Source organism: Solea solea, chromosome 12 (genome assembly GCF_958295425.1).
Source record: "Solea solea chromosome 12, fSolSol10.1, whole genome shotgun sequence".
NCBI classification, from domain to species: Eukaryota; Metazoa; Chordata; class Actinopteri; order Pleuronectiformes; family Soleidae; genus Solea; species Solea solea.
Genome location: NC_081145.1, coordinates 18,881,085 through 18,903,452, shown reverse-complemented (window position 1 = coordinate 18,903,452; position 22,368 = coordinate 18,881,085). Strand labels below are relative to the sequence as shown.

Below are 22,368 nucleotides of genomic sequence, written 5' to 3'. Positions count from 1 at the left end.
CTCAGGCCCCCAGTTAACCCTCCCTCAGAGTTCACGACGAATGACCCCAGAAGAATGCGTGAGTCATGCGTTAAAATAGACCCGGAGCCCTAACGCGGACCCGCCGGGAGACAATACAGTAAGTGAGTGTCCCAGCAAACAAGTCTGTAAGTTTCTTTTTTTATTTTTTTTTATTATTATTATTATTATTATTATTATTATTATTATTATTATGTGACCTCGTCTCAGTGCTTGTCAGGCAGCGCGCGGCTCTGGACTTTCTTTATGTTCCATCGTAAAAATGGAGAGGTTCGCACCGTGCGCGTCTTAACTTGAGTGCGCGATAAACGGTGCCAACAGCAGCAGCAGCAGCAGCTGCAGCTTCACTGTCACTCAGCCTCACAGAGTGACGCTGTCGCTTGTGTGTGTGTGTGTGTGTGTGTGTGTGAACTTGAGTCATGCTACATCCAGGAGCAACAGCGTCTCTGCTGCTGCTGCTGCTGCTGCTCGGACGATCGACGTGTCCCGGGTTCACGGTGAGGATGTGACAGAGGGTACAGGAGGACAAGGCGCACGACAACGGCCTGTGGGGGCCAGATAGCGTCAAAGCAGGGTGTTTCCCGCATTTAGAGCCGCACTACACCTCTGAGATAAGCCGCTGCTCGCCTGCAGATAAGAAGCTTTTCAGAAGCACAGCGACGGAGAGAGAGATCACAGTCATTTGTGTCAGAAAGAAAAAAAAAAACAACAACAGTTTAAAAGCCTATAAAGAGGAAGTGTGGATTATCGTTTCACTGATTTCTGCTTAATTTGCTCACATCTTTAACCACTTGTTGTGTTTGGGAAACACATCCGCTGTAATATAATATAATATAATTGTTTTGACTAATCCACATTTTTTTTGTTTGCACATCAAATCACTCCCGCTCCATTCTCTGGTATAATTGTTATAATTGTGCCCGCAGTTGCCAGCTCGGACCTGCCCACAGCGGCAGACGCAGTAAATTACTATTTCCAACAAGTTGTTTAATTGTTTGGACTGCGGCACAACAATTTATAGACACCCCCCCCCCCCCCCCCACACACACACACACACCCTGACGGATTGTTTTTCAGACAGACACTCTCACTTATAAGAGAAGAGTGTGTGTGTGTGTGTGGGGGGGGGGGTCGCTGAAGTTGATCTCCTATGGCATTTTGTTTTGAGCAGGTGCTGCGGGCTGAAGTTCCCTCATAAGGTAAAGTGGCATTCGAGTGTCCAAATGGCAGACTTATATATAGGCTGCCAATTCAGCACATTGTCCCGGGCTGCACGGTTGCGCGCGCTCGCTCTCTCGCTCTCTCTCTCTCCGCGAGACCTGCAACTTGTTTTTTTTTTTCTTTCCTCCCTTTTTCACTCCGTGTGTGTGGAGCTGCAGCCTGATCACAGCCGCCGGTCACTGTGTGGTCCACGAGGACTCGAACCGCGCGTGCCAGATCTGGAGCAATTATTTTTATTTTTTTTAATGATTTGCCACATGTGATGTGAATTAAAGCGCGTGTTTTGGAATCACTTGACTTTGCAGAGCAGCTTTTACTTCGTGCAAAGATTCCATTGTTTTAGTTTTCTTTTAAAATCACACTGTATTCAGGTTTAAGTTCTGATCGAACTTTATCTGCTAATCACTACAACACATTTATTTCAAACTAAACTCCACTCTGTTGCTATTAATATGAGTGTTTTCCCCTGCCCTTCTTTCATTAAACCTTGGATATGTGCACACCAGTGTTGATGCAATACAAGGCCGACCTCAGGATCTAATTCTCATTCCTAGAAATCAAGCCATCGCTCACATGTTATTCTAATACGCCACATATAATACCTGGATCCTCTCTGGTGTGGTGCAGGGGGATTATTTAGTGGCAGAAAGAAGGTACAAATGGGAAGGATTAAAAGATCTTGACGACATTTGCTATTGATCAGGCATTTAAAACAGAGTCAAATGCTTCAGTGGCGCTGAATTGAGTTCCACTTATAAGATGCATCATAATCTTATTTCATTTTTCCCTGCATGTTTATTGATCTGAATGCCGTCCGACCACGATGTTGTAGATGTAAACGTTTCCATATGTTGTTTTTTGGAAGATGTCCTTCACCTTCATTGGGTAAACCGTTGCTCCTCCATTTTAAGCCTGTGGCTGATTTGGAGAGTCCTAATTATTTGTTGTCGGGTTCTTTGAAAAAGACACCAGCCCCCAAATTTGACATGTGTTGTACAAACACAAATTAAACATTTAGCCCTAAGTATTTCTCCCTGGGTCCTAAGTGCATATTAGTCAGCCTATACTTATCTCAGGCCCAACGACACACCCAAATTGCAGTGTTGCTGCTGAAAAAGAAAGGTTGAGGCCCTGGAGAATGAGCACTTGAAGCATGCTGGCAAATGCCCATATGTTTTTGAACCACAATGCAAGCTTAGGTGTGTGTGTATGTACAGTGTGTGTGTGTGTGGACTTTTGTTTGATCCAATGTGTGTGAGATCTTATATATGTGTATATTATATGTGTGTGTGTGTGGTTGCTTGCATGTATTCATGCATGTCCTTCTGCACAGTTAAGTGATAAAAGCATGTGTGTGTGTGTGTGTGTGTGTGTGTGTGTGTGCACCCCGCTGTGTGGGCGTGCTGCTCTGTGGATCTCTTCTCTGTTCTCCACCACCACATAACCTTGGAAACAGCTTCTTCCCTTTTCCACCGAGCAGAGAATAACGAGACGACACTGTGCTTATTCTCCTCTGTCCTCTCTCTCGTTCAATGGTCCGGGGGAACCTACTGTTTCTCCACCACCTGCTCCCCACCTTCCAATTACACGGCCCAGACTGAGAGCTCACCTGACACACCGCATCCCGGTGACAGCAGCCCTGCCTTCACACACACACACACACACACACACACTCCTGCGTCCTCTTTATTCTGCATCTTTAAGAACGCGATTCAGGCATCGTCTTTGTTCAGCATCAGGGTGTGTCGCTGTCATGTTCAGGATTATGGCAGCTCGTATTTATCGGCGTCTTGTGCGGCTTAAGTTCACAAAGGTCACCCTCTTTTGCTCTTTTGCTTCTCTCGCTTTTATCAGTTTATGTGTCACCGTCGCCTGATGTAATATTAACAATGACTATTAGTGGTTTACAGAAAAACACAGAAACAGAGCCATGGTGGGAGAGAGAGAGAAGGACAGGGGGTTTGTCATGACTCCATAACAAACTTTGCCCACTGAATGTTGGGTGTACTGCTGTTCTTTTCTTCTTAAATGGAACCGTCACACTTTTCGTTCATCGAACGTGTTAAAATCCTAGCAACGTGCAGACATTCGGCTCATACTATACATTTGCTGTCGTCACACTCGCTGCTCCCCTGCAGCGTTTGAAGCTCTTGGCAAACATTTACACATTGATGTGATCATGTGAGCACTAAAGTATCAAGAAAAGAAAAGAAAAGAAAAGAAAAGTCAATATGATCCACTTTAGGGACAAATGAGATGAATACAATTACTTAAACATAGGGCGAGCAGGTGACTGACACTGGTGCTGCAGAGCGTCTTTATTTTTTCCGTCACTAGTGGAGAAAGCTGATCTCAGAGCCGTGTGTACAAGTTACACCTCAAAGTCCTTATTTGTTATCGTCATCTTCAAAAAAGGGCCGGAAACAAACTGCCTCCCTTCTTTCAGCAAAGCCAAAATGGTATCAGAGGCTTCAAAGTAAAACTATTCCGTTGTTTCAGTTCTTCTGGCTGCAGCACTTCTTAATTCATTTAAAAAAAGTCATACAACAAAAGCAAGGCTGTTTTTGGTTTGTCTCTGAGTCACTGTGTGTTTTCCAGAGTCGCAGTGTGAAACACGGTGATTCTCTGCAATGGTCTGAGCATCTTTTTGAAGGAGTGCCATTAAATTCTGCAGTCAGTGCACTGCTTTTTTTTTAGGACCTTTTAGACGGATTCTTCAAGTTTATCCAGCAAAGCGTGGGCTGCAGCGACGGGTGTGTAATTCAGCAGCATAAATCGGAGTTTATGAAATTACCCTCTGCTCATTTTTGGGGTTGGGATTAAGAGTGCACACACGAACACTGATGCGTTTAAGAGAGTTGATGATCTTAACTCCACACATCATTTGAGAAATGTGAATATGCAAAATAGACACAAGGAGATGAATCCTGACTTCCACATGGACCTGCAGTGTACTTAATTCACTGTGTCAATATGAGAAAGTAGGTGACATCGGCAAACACCCCTCGGTTTGTTTTATTAAGAACGAGACGGGCGGGGTTCAGTTCATGGAAGTTTTTACAATCAAATGAAAGTGTTTGAAGATGGATTTATGTATCTTTTGTGTCACTGACAGTCAAACTGACTTTCTGAATTGTCACAACAAATAAGCCCCACCCCTCTGGCAATCCCTATAGATGAAAACAAACAGGAAAAAAAAAAAACAGTATTTGCACTTTCTTTTGACGAATGTCGGCTGTGGATGCTCGTGAATACGGCTGCAGCTCCAACAAAGATTCTTAATAGGAGCCGTTTCCAGATCCACAACACGAGAATAGAAAAAGGAAATTTGCCGAATTGTTTGTGGCGAAGCAAAGGCCTCCTGTGCTGCTCTCGTGAGCCTCTCTGCGACCACTTTGTGGGAGCTGCTGAAAGTGGTAAACGCTGTGCAGACTGACAAATCAGAACCACACACCACTGTGTTTTTGTGCTTCGCCTTGGACAGTGTACACACACATGCAGATACACACACATGCTTTCTAAGGCCTACACAAACACATTTAATAATAACAACAACAAAAAAAGCAACAGAGAAGAACACAGACACACCTCTCTTGTTTTCTGTGGATTTTTTTTTTATTATCCAAATCACAAAAATATCTTCAGATTTGAATTTAGAATATGACCCATTATAATTAAATATTCTTCAGTCATAAACAACTTGATATTGATGCATAATGTTAAATACCTTTATATCCCGTTATTAATGTATAATCTCTGCAGACACAGGTGCACATTATTGCTCTCGTCTGTCTGAATTAAGTGAAATTGATTCATGACGAGTTAAAAATGTTATAATGATGACAGAAAAACAGAGCTAAGAAACCCGGTGTGCTTTTGCAATGAACTCATGTTTACATTGCACTTATAGTTTGCTTCTCTCCGACTCCTCCCATCTATTGAAGTGTCACCCTCCTCTGAAAGCGGGCAGGCTAACTTTCACTTTACCCTTGTAGTGGTTTGGAGTAATGGGGAGTGGCAGCATGGCTCGGGGTGCGAGGCCTCCGAAATGACCCTGTGGTGAAGTAGTGAGTGCCAGGATAACACGGTCCCACCCACCAAGCCAAAGCCCAAATCCAATTGGTTGCTTGCCAGCTTGTCTACGCAGGGCGTTACCATGGTTTCCAGGCCTCAAAGAAGCCTTTAATTGAGCTGTTGTCATCATGAGATGGTGGTAAATGTGCATGCTCGCCTTAGAGATAGAGGCAACAGTCGAAAAGAAGACGAAAGAGAGAAAATGAGGGAGGCTGAGTGTTGACTATGAAGCCCAGAATAGAAATGTGTGCCTTGACAGATAGTAAGTCTTCATGCAGTACTGGGTTCACTTCTTCAGGTTGTGTCCATAAAGTTCCCAAGGCTATAACGCCCTGCATGGCCGACATGCTTCAGGCTCATGACTCTTGTTCATGTTCTGTACATCCTGCTGGATTAGCAGAAGCGTGGAGTTTAGAGTTCAGTGATGGTGCGTGCAGACGAGTTGCACTATAGCCTGAGTAGCAGGCTAACTGGGATCAGACCTCAGGTTTCAGCCACGTAATCCAAAATACTTTCAATGGTAGGACGGTTGGCAGCAGCATCACGGCCTGCTGACATTTGTGCCAGAAGGTTTCACACTCAAGGCTGATACACTTAATGATAGCGGCACAGAGAGTGTGTGTATATGTGTGTGTGTGTGTGTTCTTGTGCAAATTGTGTGAGGAGAATTACGACCAATCCAGTGGGCCCAGCTGGTGCAACATTTCTGCTCATCTAATCTTAATCACAGATTTTGGGGGGCAAACTTACTCCGTCTGAGATGAGGCTTTGGAAATGACCAATCAGGTCAATCATAACACAGTATTGTGAGGGGTAGCTAATTTGTCTTGGCTCACAGCCGGCGTGTAACCAAATAAAATGGCCCCCTGCCACAGTCCCTCGAGAGGGAACGTTTCCCCACGTTGGAGGGCCTGGAGAGAGAAGCGCTGCCTCAGCAAGCTGTTTAGTCTCATTCTCCAGGAGCGTACACTGTGTCTCCGTGTGTAATATGGGAAACATACTGTGCATAGGCTGGACTCTGATGTCAGTTGTTATTACTGGAGGCCTGTTATAGGAAAAATCTCATTTGACTTTTTTAAAGCACTGTAGGTGAAAAGGAGCTTATGTCATAAAGACACTATTGTGGCTTCTGTGAGGTGTGCTGTGTGTGTGTGTGTGTGTGTGTGTTGCCTTCAGTGTCACTACAACGACCCCATGCATTGTGGATTTCAGATGTGTTTTATTTTCTTCTGATATTTGAGCTACTTTCAGTGGACAATGGTTTCTTCATGGTGCACACAAATGGCCTGATGCACAGGAGATTCATGAATTAGAGCTGCTATTGTAGCCGCCGCACAAGATTACATCTTACTTGTGTGCGCCTCGCTTTGATTTCACGTGTATTCTGTCATTATGCAGCTCCAGCTTGTCCTTTGCTGGTGGATGTAGCGACGGTGATGGTGTGCTCAGGCGGGAGTGAACAAATCCAAAACACTTAGCATTTGAAAAGAATGATGTCTTGATTTCTTTGACACGTTGAGCATTGCCAGTCAGAACTTGTACAAACTGATAGTCTTTAAAGTCATTTTCTTGACAGATTTAATCCGTGCACCCAGTTCCACTTTTTTCACCAGCAGGTTTTATTTCCAGATGCAAATGTGCTCACGTGTTAGTCCATCGTTGTCCGTCACGATGACCCAGCTCCAACTCCAGATTAGATCAAATATGAGTAGCGTCATAAAATGCCAAGGACTGAATAATGGAGCTTCAATTAGATCAATAACTGTTAGCAATGCAATCACTCTCCCGGACCAAATCTCAGACGAGAAGTCTGTTTTAGCTGTGGATACAAATATGCAAAATGCTCTTGTTAAAAAAGGTGGAAAATTAAGTAAAGGAAAAACTGACTCTTGATCCACGGCAAGAGTTTTGATCAGACTAAAGATTTCTGTAAAACTAAAAAAAACTAAAAAACATCACCACCAGTGCAACAGTGTGGGCAGATGAGATACTCTATACAAACCTTATGTCTGATTTTATTTGAATCCAAATTGTAGACATATGGGGGGAGGAGAAAAAGTTGAAATTTATCGTCTATATTTGTTGGTGGGTTTTTTTTTTAAAGCAATTTCTGACAACCACTTGGTCCACCTTGACAAGCCTCCACTCACTCACTGGTCCTCCACTGTGCGGCAGATTTGTGCGCTGTCCTCTAAATCATTTCCCTCTCTCGCAGATTGCTCCCTGCTGGAATATTGGCCTGACAGGCATTTTTTTTCCCCCTCTCTGCTTCCCCAATGGACTCATTTACATTTATGCACGCAGCAATTAATTACAGGCTGGCGCTGGCCTTGTAAATTAGAGGGAGCTGAGGTCGCCCACATTAATTGCCCCTGACAGTTAAAGCCTTGTTTGAGTCGGTGACAAAGTTGACTCCGGCCTGGGACAGTGAGAGCTTGGTGGACTGGTCTTCATACATCTGAAAATGTACATTATTATTTTCTTCTGCCACTGTCATTTTCTGTCACTTGCAAACATTATGATGTCTTCGGTGTGTTTTGGGGTCTTACTTCCAAATACATGTGGTGGGCTTTTCTATAGACACAGGAGTCAGCCAGGCGACTTCTCACGGTATTGGCCTTTTCATGCAAAGACGCTCCAACTTTTTCTGGCTCCTTTCCTCACAAGGCCTTCCTTTCTTCTCTGTCACACAGCGATGTGTTTGTGCATACCTCACCAGCTGGACAAAAGAAGGGAGAGATCCTATTCACTTCTGCCTTTGACATTCACCTCTTGTTTTTACAATCTTTCTAAGGCGCACTGTTTGCACAGTGGAACAGGCTTTGTCTTGAAGAAGTGGCACAATGGTGCGCACCATAATGTAATCTCCTAAGGGTAGCGAGCAGAGGGGTGAGGTCTAGATGTATGTGCTGGTGCTTGCCCCTACCAACCCTCTCGCTCCCTCACACCCTTTAGCAATATTTCATGTTAACAACAACTTTGGAAAGAATACAAGTTGTCACTTAGGCCTCTGTAATGTTCACCTAGGTCTTTTGTGAGGGAAACACAAAAGCTTTTCACTCATGCAAACATCCTTTTTCCTTGTTCCACTTATTAAAGGTGTTCTGAGTAGCGCTTTGCCCACCCACATGCATATCTGTAACCCCTGTCTTCGAACATCGAAGCTGAGATGTTTTATTTCACCAAGGGCTTTTGGGATGAACAGCAAACACTCCCAGGTTCTATTGTTAAAGTCTTTTAAACTCTTTACTTCTTGATGTTTTTGTACAATTGAACGAAACCTATAGCCGCAATTCTTTTGAATAGATTCAGTCTGTTTCATATGGATATTTATTGTGTTTTCCGCCCCCTCTGTGACAGACGGGTTTTCATCTTTCCCTACAATTGTGGCTATTCAGCACAGCTATAAACATTTTTGACATGCCCAGACAACAAGTCGTATGAGCTAGTTTGTTTCACACATAACCCTGGCATTTAGGATGTCACTCTTCAAGGACTGGGTAAAATACATTACCAGTGAACATAATCCAACATCACTGCTAAATGATTTTGTTATTGAAAATCAAGGTATCTGTATTTTTGGGGAAAAAGACAAGATGTAGTTTTAGAGTGTAAAATACGGTAAAATCGTCTTCTTGCAGCCCTGGCTAAAAACAGAGGAATAATAAGTGAAACATTATGAGGCCTTGTACAACGTGGCCAGTGGTCCTGAGAGTCAACGTGTGTTATTAGCTCATCATTTATGGGTCAACTGAAAATCATTCTAGCATATGATTAGCTGAACCCATTCTGCGCTTCCTGTGGCGCAGACATGGAAGTGGCAGCACGGAGCCTCATGTGGCGTTAAGCTCATTGAGAGCGCTTCTGTCTCATAGAGTTCCATTGTTCTTACTCCAGTGTGTCTGCACAAGTGGCACTGACAGCTGCAACAAGACAGCATTTGGGACTGTGCATATTTTGGTGCGTGAATGTGTGCATTCATTGTGCAGGTGTAGGCCTTGCTCGGAATATAATAAAGTCTATCTCCTTGCTCTGCGCCGCATCCTTTACCTCTCTTGTTACAATCTGTTACACCATGTGCTTCTGCCAAAAGAGCCTCTGGACTTGCGTTTCGCTTTTTTTCTCAGGATCGCTTCCAGACAGGTGCATTTTTTCGCTGCTGGCTCAATAGAAGGGTAACATGTGTTGTTTTACAGCTGTTGGACAGTGGGCCAAAAAGGTAGCTGTTATTTCCTGCAGTTGTCAGGAGGAGCCTGAAATGGCTTTATAGCTCTGCGTCTCCAATGTCAGCTCCTCCTCTGAGGTGGATGAGAAGAGTAGTGGCTGATGCTGGACATGTGGGGAGGTCATGGAAAAGAAAAAAAAAAAACTCACCAAGAAGAACAAAAGTAACAAGATTGCTTGTCTGTTTGAGTGCTGACTGGTGCCGTGTAGTCCTTCTTCTCTCTCTCTTCAGGACTCTGAATGTTTTCTGTAACAGGTCCAGGTTTCTTCTCTTATATCAACATGTATGACATTATGACAAATATTTGCAAAATCACATAATCACATGGGTTTCAGTGTGTGACAGTTCTTTTTCATCACCTCCTATGGGCCACATATGGACAGGACTGATCTAGCAAATACTCACGTGTCTGTGACTGCTGTTACAAAATGCAGTCCCTCAGATGAATAATTCTGACAAGCTGTTAAGCTGTGTTAACCTCATGTGTTTGGATTCTTCTGCTCCTCAAGGGTTAATATGCACATGTAGGAACTTGAAAATCCAAATGGGCCAGGTATTGTAAATTATATTCATAAACACCGCTGCCGCACCTTCGGTGACTGGAACACTCCCGCACTCAGAAGAGTTACAATAACTGATAAAACTTAACGTATTGTTTGAGATTGTGTTATCCCCGCCGCGCCTGCAAACTGCATTGTCCGGTGGGTGAGTCGCACGTACAGTATGACCAGAGTGGCAGCGCTCGTCATAAAAACAGGTGTGTGCATAAACGCTCCACACTCCACATGTACTTATTAACATATGCTGAAGTGCTATAGGCGTTCTCTGCAGAATGTATGCATGCTAGTGCGAGTGCGAGTGCGTACACGTCAGCAAGGTAGTCGTGAACCTGTGTGTGTGTGAGTGTGTGAGAGAGGAACTACTCGCCTCGACTGGGCAGCCAGCTGTCTCGCTGATTACCCAGCATCCTCCAGGTGTCCGATCTACCATCTGCAGATGAGTGGCAAGGCATGTGCAGCGGAGGAATGGAGGGAAGAAGGAGGCGGTGGTGGTGGTGGTGGTGGCGGTGGTGGTGGGGTGGGGGGGAGCGGACAGAATAACTGGTTCTTGAAGACATCTGGAACATGTTCAGACGGGTCAGCGAGCGCTGCAGAGTGTAAGCGGCACTTATGGGTTTTCAACTCACAGTCAAACGATTGAAGAAGTGGCTTTCTTCGAGGCCTTGGCCGCTGCGATACTTCTAAGAGAGAGGAAAGAAGAGAGAAAGTTGGGGAGAGGAGAAGTTGCCTCCTACAGAAATGTTTGCAGCGATGTTTCCAAGTGTGTTTCTTATCATTATTATTATTATAATTATTATTATTGTTGTTATTATTATCTCAACAAACTTCTGAGCCGACGCGCCTTTGAGTTGCTGTGGTCAGAATGGCCCTTAATTGTGCCCTGAGAGGAAAATGCATCCCAGAGAATCATTTGGTTGATTCAATGCATGAATAAAAGATCACAGACGCCCAGTGTGGGCTTTTTTTTCCTTCATTGTTCTCAATTAGCCTCAAATTGTAGAATCAAAGGCATGTTTGTATTGCAGTCTTTGTACAATTTAGATGCTGCGTTAAGGCGGGGCCATGTTGCATAGCATTACACAAATGTTACTCTGTAGGTTTTGTTGCCTGTCTGTGGAAATGCTGCTTTTTTTTCACTTCTTTATTTCTTCATTTAATGAGTGGCCTTCCACTCTCAATCAAGCCTCTCTCGTGCTGTGCTTGTCTTGAGCAGGGTAACTTGACCTCTTTAATGGCATTAATTGTCTTTTCTGACCCTGGTATGGGAAATGGCTGTTTGTAGTGTGTTCCTGTATGCGTGTCGTGCGAGGCAATAATAAGGGCGACCCAGCTGAGCTCTCAGACTCAGAGCAGGCAAACTCTCCATATTGTTTTCTTGCGCTCATTGGGATATACTTCTGAAATAAACGATCAGGAAGCTCCAACAGCATTAAGACAGGAGTTTTGTTTTTTACTTTAAGAATCACTCTGCCATTGATTAGGGTTTGCGTGGCTGAGACTGTATCGCTGTTTGTGCAGTGAAACTACTGTGAGAGAAATACAGTGATCCTCTGTTGGATCTGCTGCTTTTTCCACACAGCACCTCTGTTCTGTCTCCAAAGAAATCCACTGCAGAAAGGTCTCAGGTGGGCCGAGAAGCTATTCACCAGGTTCCAGAAACACTTTCCAAATCAAATGTTGGTTTGATGTGAAGATGTTCGTTAAAATGTTTCCTGATTTGTATGGAAACACACTCTTCTGATGAAGGTTTGGTTCACCAGTTTTTTTTGGGAAAGTCCTCGGAATGCACGGCAACGACAACATCCTTATAGGAATGTCATTTCAGTGAAAACTTGAAATGATCCTTCATTATTGTAGGGTGGATGTGGAATTATAATACCACATCGTGAAAGGCTAAATATTATTTTGTGATCTGACCCTTTAGTAAATGAGACCTGTGATCTCAAAAACATAATATTTGTTTCCCTCTGTTTTTCTTCTTTTTCAGGTGACGTTCATGAATTTTATAGTCACCAACAAGTGAGCAGAGGGTGTTGGAGTTGAAGTCTCTTATTTCTGTAAGTTTTCCCCCTATTGACTAATACAAATATATATATATATATGTATATATATATATATATATATATATATATATATATATATGTGTGTGTATATATATATATACATATATATGTATATATATATATAACAACCAGCTTCTGTGTGAGGAGTGAGCTACTCCTTGAAATGCTGGATGTTTTCTTCCATCAAATATAGCACAAAACAAGCTCTTAGTGTGAACACATTATTATTATCAGCCACAACTGCAACATGGCTAGTATTGTTTTCGCATATTGTGTGTGTGTGTGTGTGTGTGTGTGTGTGTGTTCTTGTATTTGCTAGAGTTTTAGAACCTTGTCAGGACCTGTAATCCTCATGGTTCTAATGAGGCAGAATATCGTTCCTGAGTTCAGGGCTAAGATTTGAAGTGTGCTTAGGTTAAGGTTAGGATTGGGCATTGACTGGTTATAGTTCTATAGTCTTATAGTTGCCAAATTAATAAAGATTAATGCAGAGTCCTAAGAAGAATAGCTGTGTTTGAGTGTGTTATGTTAAACTTGGTCATTTACTACAGTGGGCTCTACCATAGTGTTGGTTTCAAGAACTCTGGCAGGTGTCTGTCTGTCTGTCTGTCTGTCTGTCTGTGGACAGAAATAGCAGCACAAGATGCAGTTAGATGTGTAGTTGACTGACACTTACTGATAATAAAGGTAGAATTTAAAGATGGGCTTGGTCCAATCCTAGAGTACTGAGTTCTCACAGTTGGTGATCCTACAACAAGATGCTCCCTGTCCGTTTTCACAGTGTGTGTGTGTGTGTGTAGTGTGTGTCAGTCGAGGCTTCCAAAACTGAAGCTGACTCTGTGCGTGCCTCTTTTCCCTCCATCGGCACACACAGAACACTTTTGATTTGTCTCACAGCAAACGCAGACCACCACTCCAGTTAGCATTCTGCCTCGTGCGCCCCTCAATAGCTGCTTTCACTTGGGTGAAGAAAGGGGTCTTTTAAAGACTCGCACAGGCATCACTCCAGGAACCTTTCAACGCCAGGACCTACAGTATGCCTTTTAATGGAGTCTCTCTCTCTGTGAGCAATAAAGATTATATCTAGAGTCAAATAGCGCTGTAGGTAACACAAGCTCAAATTAGGCTGGTGAGGCTGCAGTGGCCGCTCGTGATGGCTTCAGCAGAGGTGAGAGACGTATGAAATGTACAGATGGGAGTGGTTGGAGAAAAGAGTGATCTGACCATCTGGCTAATCCCCCTGTTTAAGAATACTTATTACGGCCCTCTTTAGTGGCCCTTGAGCTGTGTCACTGCTAGGTCAACAAGTGGCCTGTTTGATTCTGACAGGCAGAGTGGACAGAGGAGCCACAGTGTTCTGTTGTGGGTGATAATCTGAGACCTGCTGGTTGTTCAGGGGGCTCAGTTTCAAAGAAGGGATTTATGGCTCGTGTGAATAATCTCCTATCAAAATCCAGAATAAAACAGAGCTGGTGAAAATGATCATATCTGATTTTGAGTCTCTTCAATGTATAATGGATTTGTGATTTGTGACGATATATCGCACTTATAAATGACTTTGTTTGAAAAAGTTGAGAAACACTAATGAAGAACAACGTTTATCTCTGATACTATGTCTTTTTGTTTTCTCAGTTAAATGATTTTTTAACCACTAAACCGCTGAAAAATAATAATAATAATTGAAACTTCAGAGTAATTACTCGTATGTTTTTCCTCTCTGTCGAATCGTGCTGCATTTGACGAGAGGAATTGGACCACTTAGGCTCATTTCTAATTCCATCAAGCTTCCTTATTTCATCATTTTATCTGGAAACTTGAAATCACATTATTGTGTCTCTTTTAACATGCAGTTGCTTTTCAAATTGAGTTACACTGCGGTAAGATGACAGGTGGACCCTCCTAACAAAATTACAGTCTTTATAGGGCACGGGTCCTGTCATGACAGCAAAGATTTATGGAATCTTTGTTTATAGACTTTGGCAGGAAGACGTCTGCTGGTGCTGTGTTGAAGGATTCGCAGGATCAATGGCTAATGACTAATGTTTTAGATGATCCAAAGTCAGTGGACAGTTTACAAAATCTGTCTTGACACATGTTGTTATTGAATACTGTGTGTTTATCTTTTCTATGTCGGTATCCAAATGTGTTCGGTGTTGCTCTAAGAAAACAAGATCACATGTGTGTGCAGTTTATCTGCGATGTTCAGTGGTAGTGAGGAAGAGTGTGTGCACAGAGCTGCTTCGTGAATGGTAATTGTTTGTCACACATGGTTGCTGTAATGGCAGTCATTTGCAAAGAGTTAGAAAAGTGACCAGACAACAAGCAGCCGCTGGGATGATTTGTGGTGAGCTAATGAGCTAATGAGCTAATGAACCTACTGAGGTTACCTGTTTGGCTTCTCTAAAACAGTGTCCCTCTCTGCTCTGTTCCTTTCTACTTCAGCTTTGTATGTGAACTTCACTGTGTGACAGTGTAAGATGAATCAGCAATGCTAATGGGCGACATCTAACAACATTAAGTGAAGTTTCTCAGTACTTAACCTTATGTTAAAGGAGCTGTTATGTCCTCTTGACCCGGACATGGACATAATTGATCTGATTTGTCCACACATATGAAATGTCCCCTTTTAGGTCAAGAGTTGACGGAATGCTGTGCAAGTTTGTGGCAGGGAACTTATTTAACGGTGGGAAAAGAGAGGTGAAGTTCAGCAGTTTGCAACAAAGCCACGCCACACCATGCTCTAAGTCAGCACATCTGTCCATCCATTCATTCATTCATTCATTCATTCATGTGGGCCAGCTCACCAGCACATGTGCGACAAATACATATGTTTGTGTGTTATGCATGTAGTTGTTTGTCAGTCTGTATCAATTTATTTGTGTTTGTGCTTGCATGTGTGTTTGCGTTTTGCACACTCATGCCTCATCAACATCCCGTCTTAGGCCCATCTGGTTTGCTTTGAAGAGGCTCGTGGAGCTGCAGCGGCCAGAGCTGTAAGGCAGGGCCTCCCCACTTACACATAAATCCACGGTACGGTACGAGGCCTGCTGCCAGCAACAGTATAGACTGACTCTCATGGCTACTTCCCAAACCACCCAAGCTCATACCCCACTTTCTCTATTCTATTGCCCTTGAAATGGGGCCTGCTCTAAATATTATCTCCCCCTGTGCTCTATCCCTTCATTTATCCCTAAGTCGGCAGAGAGAAGAAAGGAGCTGTGGGGCTGAGTCACTTTTTCCCTTCTCTTCTCCTCTCTCCAAAACCACAGGCAGCGGCAGCGGCTTCCTGGAGATGAGCGCTTTTGTCCGTTGTGTGACCGCTGCGGCTTTAGGCAGATCCTCCTCTGATGAGGTAATGCACAGGGTAGATGAGGAGGCTAAGAGAGAAAGAAGGAGGTGAGCGACTTGAAGTTGGAGCTATATTTTAACCTTTGTTTTACCCACTGTACGGGGTTTTCTTCAGGGATGCATTCCGCTTTTCAGTAGCACCCTGGTTCACCTTGACACCAAACATGTTGTTGACATGCCTCGATGGTGGACTTTGTAGGGTTTGATGAGCAATGATCTATGGACCATTTCAGGTGGATCTTGTGATTACATATAGTTTATACGCAGTTTAGTGGACAATCAACAGACAGAAATGCAACAGAGTTCCCTTACTTGAGCTGTACCATAGCTGTTGCAGTACCTATTTTTTTTTCTGTATCGGCATTTCATCCACACTGAAACGGCATTTTGGAAGAACTGTATTTTATGGACACGGGTCCCAGAGCGGGAAAATCTGAAAACGCCGCCCTCGTCTTTTTCGTGTAGACAGCCAATACCCTACTTTGGGAAAATGATGATGTCATAGTCCCACCTCTCTCTTGTACTGGCCTTCATTGTTTCTATCTACATTGTCATTCTGTCTGTGCTTGTGTAGCACTTGCTCAAGGTCTTCTTCTCTGTCTTTGTATCAGCGCTACAGCGCCACGTACAGGCCTGGCATATGTTCAGCATTTAGAGTTGTTTTGCGAGTTTTCAGAGGAACACATTTCCAGAAACTGTGCCGTGTTTATGGAGCACTTCAAAAGTATAAGATACCATAATAAGGAAGTTTTGAAGCATTTCAATAGAGAAAATTTGAAAATAACTATATATATATATATATATATACAGTACATATATGTGTGTATATATATATGTATAAATAAAACTAATAAGAAATGTTTCAATATTTCGTCAACAGTTAAATCGGCAGTTTAATCATTTTGTCAAAAGTTTAGTAATACAATTCAATTGTTTCTGTCCTAAAATGTTGTGAAAGTGCAAACTGTTTCATAAAAGCAAGTGTAAACTGTTTTACGAGATTCTAGGATTTCACTCAGTTTTCACAATTGGCAATAAAACATTTCGGAAAGCAATCCAGCTTGCATGTATCTGCATTCACAACATGTCAGAATTCACTAATAGACTTTCCACAAGAATGTGTCCATGTCTTTGGGGACAGACGTGTTTTTACTTGTACGTCAGGTGTTTTGTTGAGGAATGCTATCAGACTTGCTGACATTCGGGACAATTGCTTCCTGTTTTAACTGTTAAAGGTCAAGAAGGGCAGCGGTCAGGGTCAACTTCAGCTGTCGTGCTCTGGGTTACAGAGGAGCACCACCTGGTCCTTAGATCACAGTGATCCACCGTATCCTTATCTCCGAACAATATGCTTCCCTTTTTACATTCTTCAGCATGCCATATCTGGAATAGAGTGATTTTCAACAGTTTGGTTTACGACAACACCTCATAAAAACGCAGATTTGTCTTTGAATGCTGTGTTGCCCATGTAGGTAGAAAGAGGGAAGGTCAGAGCCTAAGTGCCTTCTCTCTGCAACAATTACTTCTGCTGCAATGCAACACCTGTTTCTAAGAGATTTGTGGCAGCTTCCCATTTGTGAACACCATTTTACTGACCCTGAACGCAGCTCAGTACCAAACAGCAACACAAGCAACATCACATTTTCATCATTGCAGGATTCTCAAAAGAGAAAACATCCTGTATCACATCTTGAAGCTTTTTAAAGCATCAGCCAAAATTAACTGGCCTTAATGGGACCTTATTACATTCCAACACACACACACACACACACACCTCCATTCGTAGTGATCTGTTCGTTTAAGTACATGCTAGCATAATTGAGGTCTCTCCCTTGATTAGATTTGCACCAGCTTTTAACAAAGCCGCTCGAACTTAATCCAATGAGTCCCATTGTAGCAAAAGCGGACGAATGACATCGTTCCTGCTTTGCTTCAAAATCAATTGATCCATAGAGCAATTAAGAGCTGCGCTGATAAAGAGGTAGGACAACTAAAACTAATGACATGATGCCATAATTGAGCCATAATTTGTGCACTGAATTACTTAATTCGGTATTTTTCGCCGTTTCCCTGGTCGCTCTTTCTAAGCCCTTGTTTGAATTAATAATTAGAAACAAGACAAAAAAGCAATCATTTCTTCATAGGTGTGTCTGGTTTTGACTGAACTTTAGGATTCATCAGAAATCATTCATCTAAAATGTTTATATCACTGTACATGCTGAAGCCATAATGCATTGTTTTGTCACTTTTCTTGCTGACACTCATGGTAAATTTAGCGTCCACTTATGCACTTACACGGGCATCATACACTCAGCAGACCTGACACAGTTGTACTAAAAGGAGCAGCCCAGCAGGGAGCGGATATGTCGTCTCTGGCTGTGTCCCCTAGTGACACCTCCTCGTTCCATAATCACAGTCTAAAGAGACTAAACCGCGTCCTGACCTGTGGCTGTGTCTCACACACTCAAATCCCGTAATCTTCTCCTTTGTTCTCTGTCACTATCAATTAGTCATGTACCAGGAATCAACGAGAGGAAAGTGTGCGTGAGGACACGCGTCTGTGTGTGTTTTAGACGTTTAGGTTTCACCTAAAGTGATTTGGAGATACACACACCTACGACAGACTTTGTTTGTGATGTTTATCTTTATGTTGTTTTAAAGGAATGTGCATAGGCTTGATGTAATTGCTCTTCTCTCCTCTAGACGAGTGTCTAGATTAAGTACAGGAAGGGTTTTGACTCAGCCAAGTCTTCCTCTCTCTTTATCTCTTCTTCACATCTATCCTGTGTTTGCGAAACCTCGTTTGCCTCCTAACCTCCTCCCTTCTTAACAATAGGATTTCATACTCACTATAAATAGGCCCGAACAAGTCGGAGCTCACCTGTTCAAGCAGCAACAACTCTAGAACTATTCCCACAGTTCTTTTCAGGTTCAGTGATTCAGCCCGTTGGGTGCCAGGGGATGAGCAGGCATACTGGAGAGAAAGACAGAAGAAAAAAAAAGACAGAAACAAATGGTGTTGGATGCAGGCCTAGTTTCATGATGGGCTGCTTTGGAAATCAAAAGCTATTGATTGTGGTTTCAGGATGTTTCTGTACAGTGTTTCTTATGTTAATGTAATTAACTGAATTCAGTCATTTAGTCTTGGCAGGACAGGAATAGCAGGTCAGAGATGTGAGCGACGCGGCACGGTACAGTACACACGCTGCACACTAAGAGACCATTACTGTCTGACATGAATACACCACTTTATCTGTTTCCTGTGTTTACAGGCCATTGTTGACAATAGCTGATTTGCAGTGCGATAAATACACTTTGATTTACAGGGGAGACAATGCGGTATTATGTGAGCCACAGACACTTAAGACTGGAGTTACTGTGATATGAACATGGGCCAAATCTATGTGTGAGTGTGTTGAAGAGGGCAAACAGCTTGGGAGTGTATGTTGAAGCCTTTGGATGAGGCTCGGAAATGCTTGGCTTCCGTTCAAACGCTGGATAACTTGCTGATAATAGAGACAGAGTTCTGATGCTGTCGCCAATTTGTTGTGATTACGAGATACGTATTAAAACTGCGTACTGTGCACAAGCGTCAACATAGGGAAAAGAAAAACAACTACATATATATATATATATATATATATACAGTATATATACAAATGCAAATGATTTATTATCGAGATGCAAATAATTGAACCTATGGAGTCTTACTCAATAATTAATGTCTATTGGCATATGACCCTATGTGCCATACAGTAAACAGCATGTCTCATAACTATGTATGAGATCTTGTAGTCAGCTAATATATGGTGTAGAGTCCCAGAGACAAGTCCAACGTCTTAATAAATCAGCCATATCTAATGAACCTCCTAATTGTGATTTACAGCCTGTAAGCCCAGTGCTATGATGGAGAGAGAAATGGTTTGAGAGAGAGAGAGAGAGAGTACACTGCTTTATTAAATGCGCTGCTTCCAGCAACTGTGAAAGTCTTGCATGAGTCTCATTTGGGGGTTTGTGCTGGTATGATACTTAATGTGATAAAAATCTGAACAGCTGGATGAGTAACTGTTACACTGAATAACAACAGAGTGAGTTTGCTTTGTAACTTTGTGTTCTGTTTCTCCTCAAATATAATCCCTCTCCTGTTTCTAAACTAACTTTAGTGCCTGCAGATATTGTTATTTCACTTTAGACGATGACGCTGAGTGGTAGATTTAAAAGAAAAAAAGAGAGAGAAAGATTTGAAAGTATTTACTGCCTCATACACAGAGACTGTCCTCTCAGGGCATCATGTCATGTTGGACTACACAGCCCCACCTGAGTCTTAAATATTTGCCCTGAATCAAAGGCTTAGGCCCATGTGAATAACAGCTGCTGTGACCAGTTAGATTAACACTGTTGTGTGCCGGTAATGGGCGATGGATAAGTTCTGCAGTAGAGAGCGTATAACACACCTCGTTACACTCAAGTGTATTTGTACATACAGTATGTGCCCCACTGTGTTCACTGACTAATATTCATACTGTATATTCTCTCCATGGTCTCAGGTATGTTATATCACCTGTTTCCCATAAGACACACATACAGCTAAACACACTGGCTCCAGCATGATCAGGGGACACACGGTGGAAAGGATTAGTGTGGCTTGTGATGGCTCGACATGCTGAGGGACACTGACATGCTTGAAACTTTCAAACAAGAAAACTCCTCTGTGGAGAGGAGATTTGTTTCATGATGCTCCACTGCTGCTTCCTCAGCTCTGACTCCCCTCTAACTACCAGACTTCTGTAACCTCTAGAATGGTTCTAGATCATCTAGAGTGGTTAAGTTTGACTACTTTACTGATAGGATAAGTCAAAATAAACATCAGGACAGGATACATTTGTTCTCCCTTAAATCTTAGCATACAATTACTTGTGATATTTATTTATTATACATCAGATTAATTTTTGAGAGACTAAGAGATATCACTGTCCAGGTCTGAAGCATGACTCTGTCCCAGTCCTTTTCCCCTCTTGCACTTTTTCCCCCCCTTGGTTACAAAACAAGCCGAAGCTAAATTTGAGATTTTAACCAGTGGGAAAAAAATAATAATTCACCACTGTTAGGTAACTGTCATGTGTGTCGCCAAGAGTTGGAAAAAGTAGCAAAAGCTGAAATGAAATGCTATCAATAATGGATTTGGTTTGAATTTGATTTAGATTTTTTTTCCAGTGTTTTGTCATTTAAAAATAAATAAATAGATAAAAATTCAAATAACTAAAACACATTTGAAAATTTAAAATCAGTCAAAATGACAACCTTGGAAAAGAAGATAGAGCCTCATCATCTTTAAAATAAACCAGGACAACACAACAGATAAAATACATTATCAGGTGTTTTTTTTACTACATTCTATAGTGAGGTGAATTTGTTGTTGTCATTTTTATCCTCTGTGGTGTCATTTCATCTACAGCACAAGACAAAACATGTATAAAGATGATGTTAAAACCACACAAAATTAGAGCTTTTCTCATGAATTAAAATGGCATTAAAATGGCAAGAAACAGCAGCTAAAGGTCCTCAAGTTAAAGAGTAGACTATGAGTTTTAATACACATATGATGCAGTTTGTATGAATGGAAACATTACTTCATGCCACTGAATGAACTTTGACATTTAAGCATTTTGTTGTGTTGTAAAACCATCTGGGTAGAGTGTCACACAAACTGATGATGTGTTTAAAAAGTGAGGGGAAATTAAATCCTGTGTTCGGAGCACAGATGAATTGTTAGAACCATCTGTACACATTACGCTTTCAGGCGGATCAATAATTGAATAAAAATATGTTGTTTATTGACGAAGCAAAAGTAGCCTGGCTCTGAATAATGCAGCCATCCCATGCTAACAAAGCTGAGGAAATCTGGGAAGCTCTTTCACAGATAGGGAACAAAGCTCATTGTCACAGGATAGAGAGGCAACTGGGATTACAATGGGGCCATCCAGTGAAATGACTTGTCAATCCTAATCTGGGATTAGCGGGCTCTCTAGCCTCTTGGGTGATCTAAAAGCCACCTGTTTGTGGATTCTCCTGGAGATGATGTCACACCCTACAAGTTCGAGTTTGACGTGCTTTTCTTTACACTCAGGTTTCAGATCATTTTTGTTTTACCGTAATAACGAGTTAAGTATTTACACATTCTTTCATAAAAGTTACTGAACTAAAACATTTGTGCACTTTAATTTTTTATTCTTTGTTGTCCACCATATTTATGTGAGATATACATCTTTAGGGACTCCAATTCATTCCCATGACCACAGGACTCAACCATAATGCCTTGACTCTATATTGTTTGTCACCGAGTCAACAACTGAGACTGAGAACTGACATTTATCCCAACAGTTCTCCACTTTGTAGGGTTTTTGAGAGCAATTCACTCCCCCTGTGCCTTCACGTCATCTTAATTTAAGATTTTATATGTGTTAAGCAGGGATGGACAAATGCAGTAAATTAACAATGCTGCAGAACAGCAAACATTGGTGTTCGACGATTGTTCTCAGCTGCAGTGGGACCCTTCAGTCCAGTAATTATTTAGTGAAGCTCACTTTTTTTCGTTGAATAGCCTCAGGGCTAATGCAGCCACTCTGAAAAATGTGTGAGGGCAGCTGTCGTATTGCCACAGGCTTCTATGACGACTTTCTACTGTTGATGTCACCCTGAAATAGACTGCCAATGACACTTGTGTAACTTAACCCTTTGCAAATGTGTCCTGCTTTGATTGCCTAATCTGCTTATTTTATTTGGCATAAAGCAGAGTAAACACATTTGCATTCTATCAGCGTTTTCTTGTGTGAGTTTTTTTTGAACAAATGTTGAAAGA

At 42.3% G+C, this 22,368-nt stretch overlaps 1 protein-coding gene across 5 annotated transcripts in view; it reads left to right on the top strand.

The window, feature by feature from the left end:
* Window positions 1-22,368, top strand: part of LOC131470218 (transcription factor SOX-6-like) — a 100,549-nt gene that overhangs the window by 1,660 nt on the left and 76,521 nt on the right. For 4 of the 5 annotated variants that reach the window (XM_058645892.1, XM_058645891.1, XM_058645890.1 and 1 more), the window contains exon 2: window positions 12,086-12,155. The exons of the other annotated variant lie outside the window; for it this stretch is intronic. The gene's annotated coding sequence lies outside the window, so the exon portion shown is untranslated. The remainder of the gene's footprint in view (window positions 1-12,085; window positions 12,156-22,368) is intronic. 5 annotated transcript variants of the gene reach the window in all.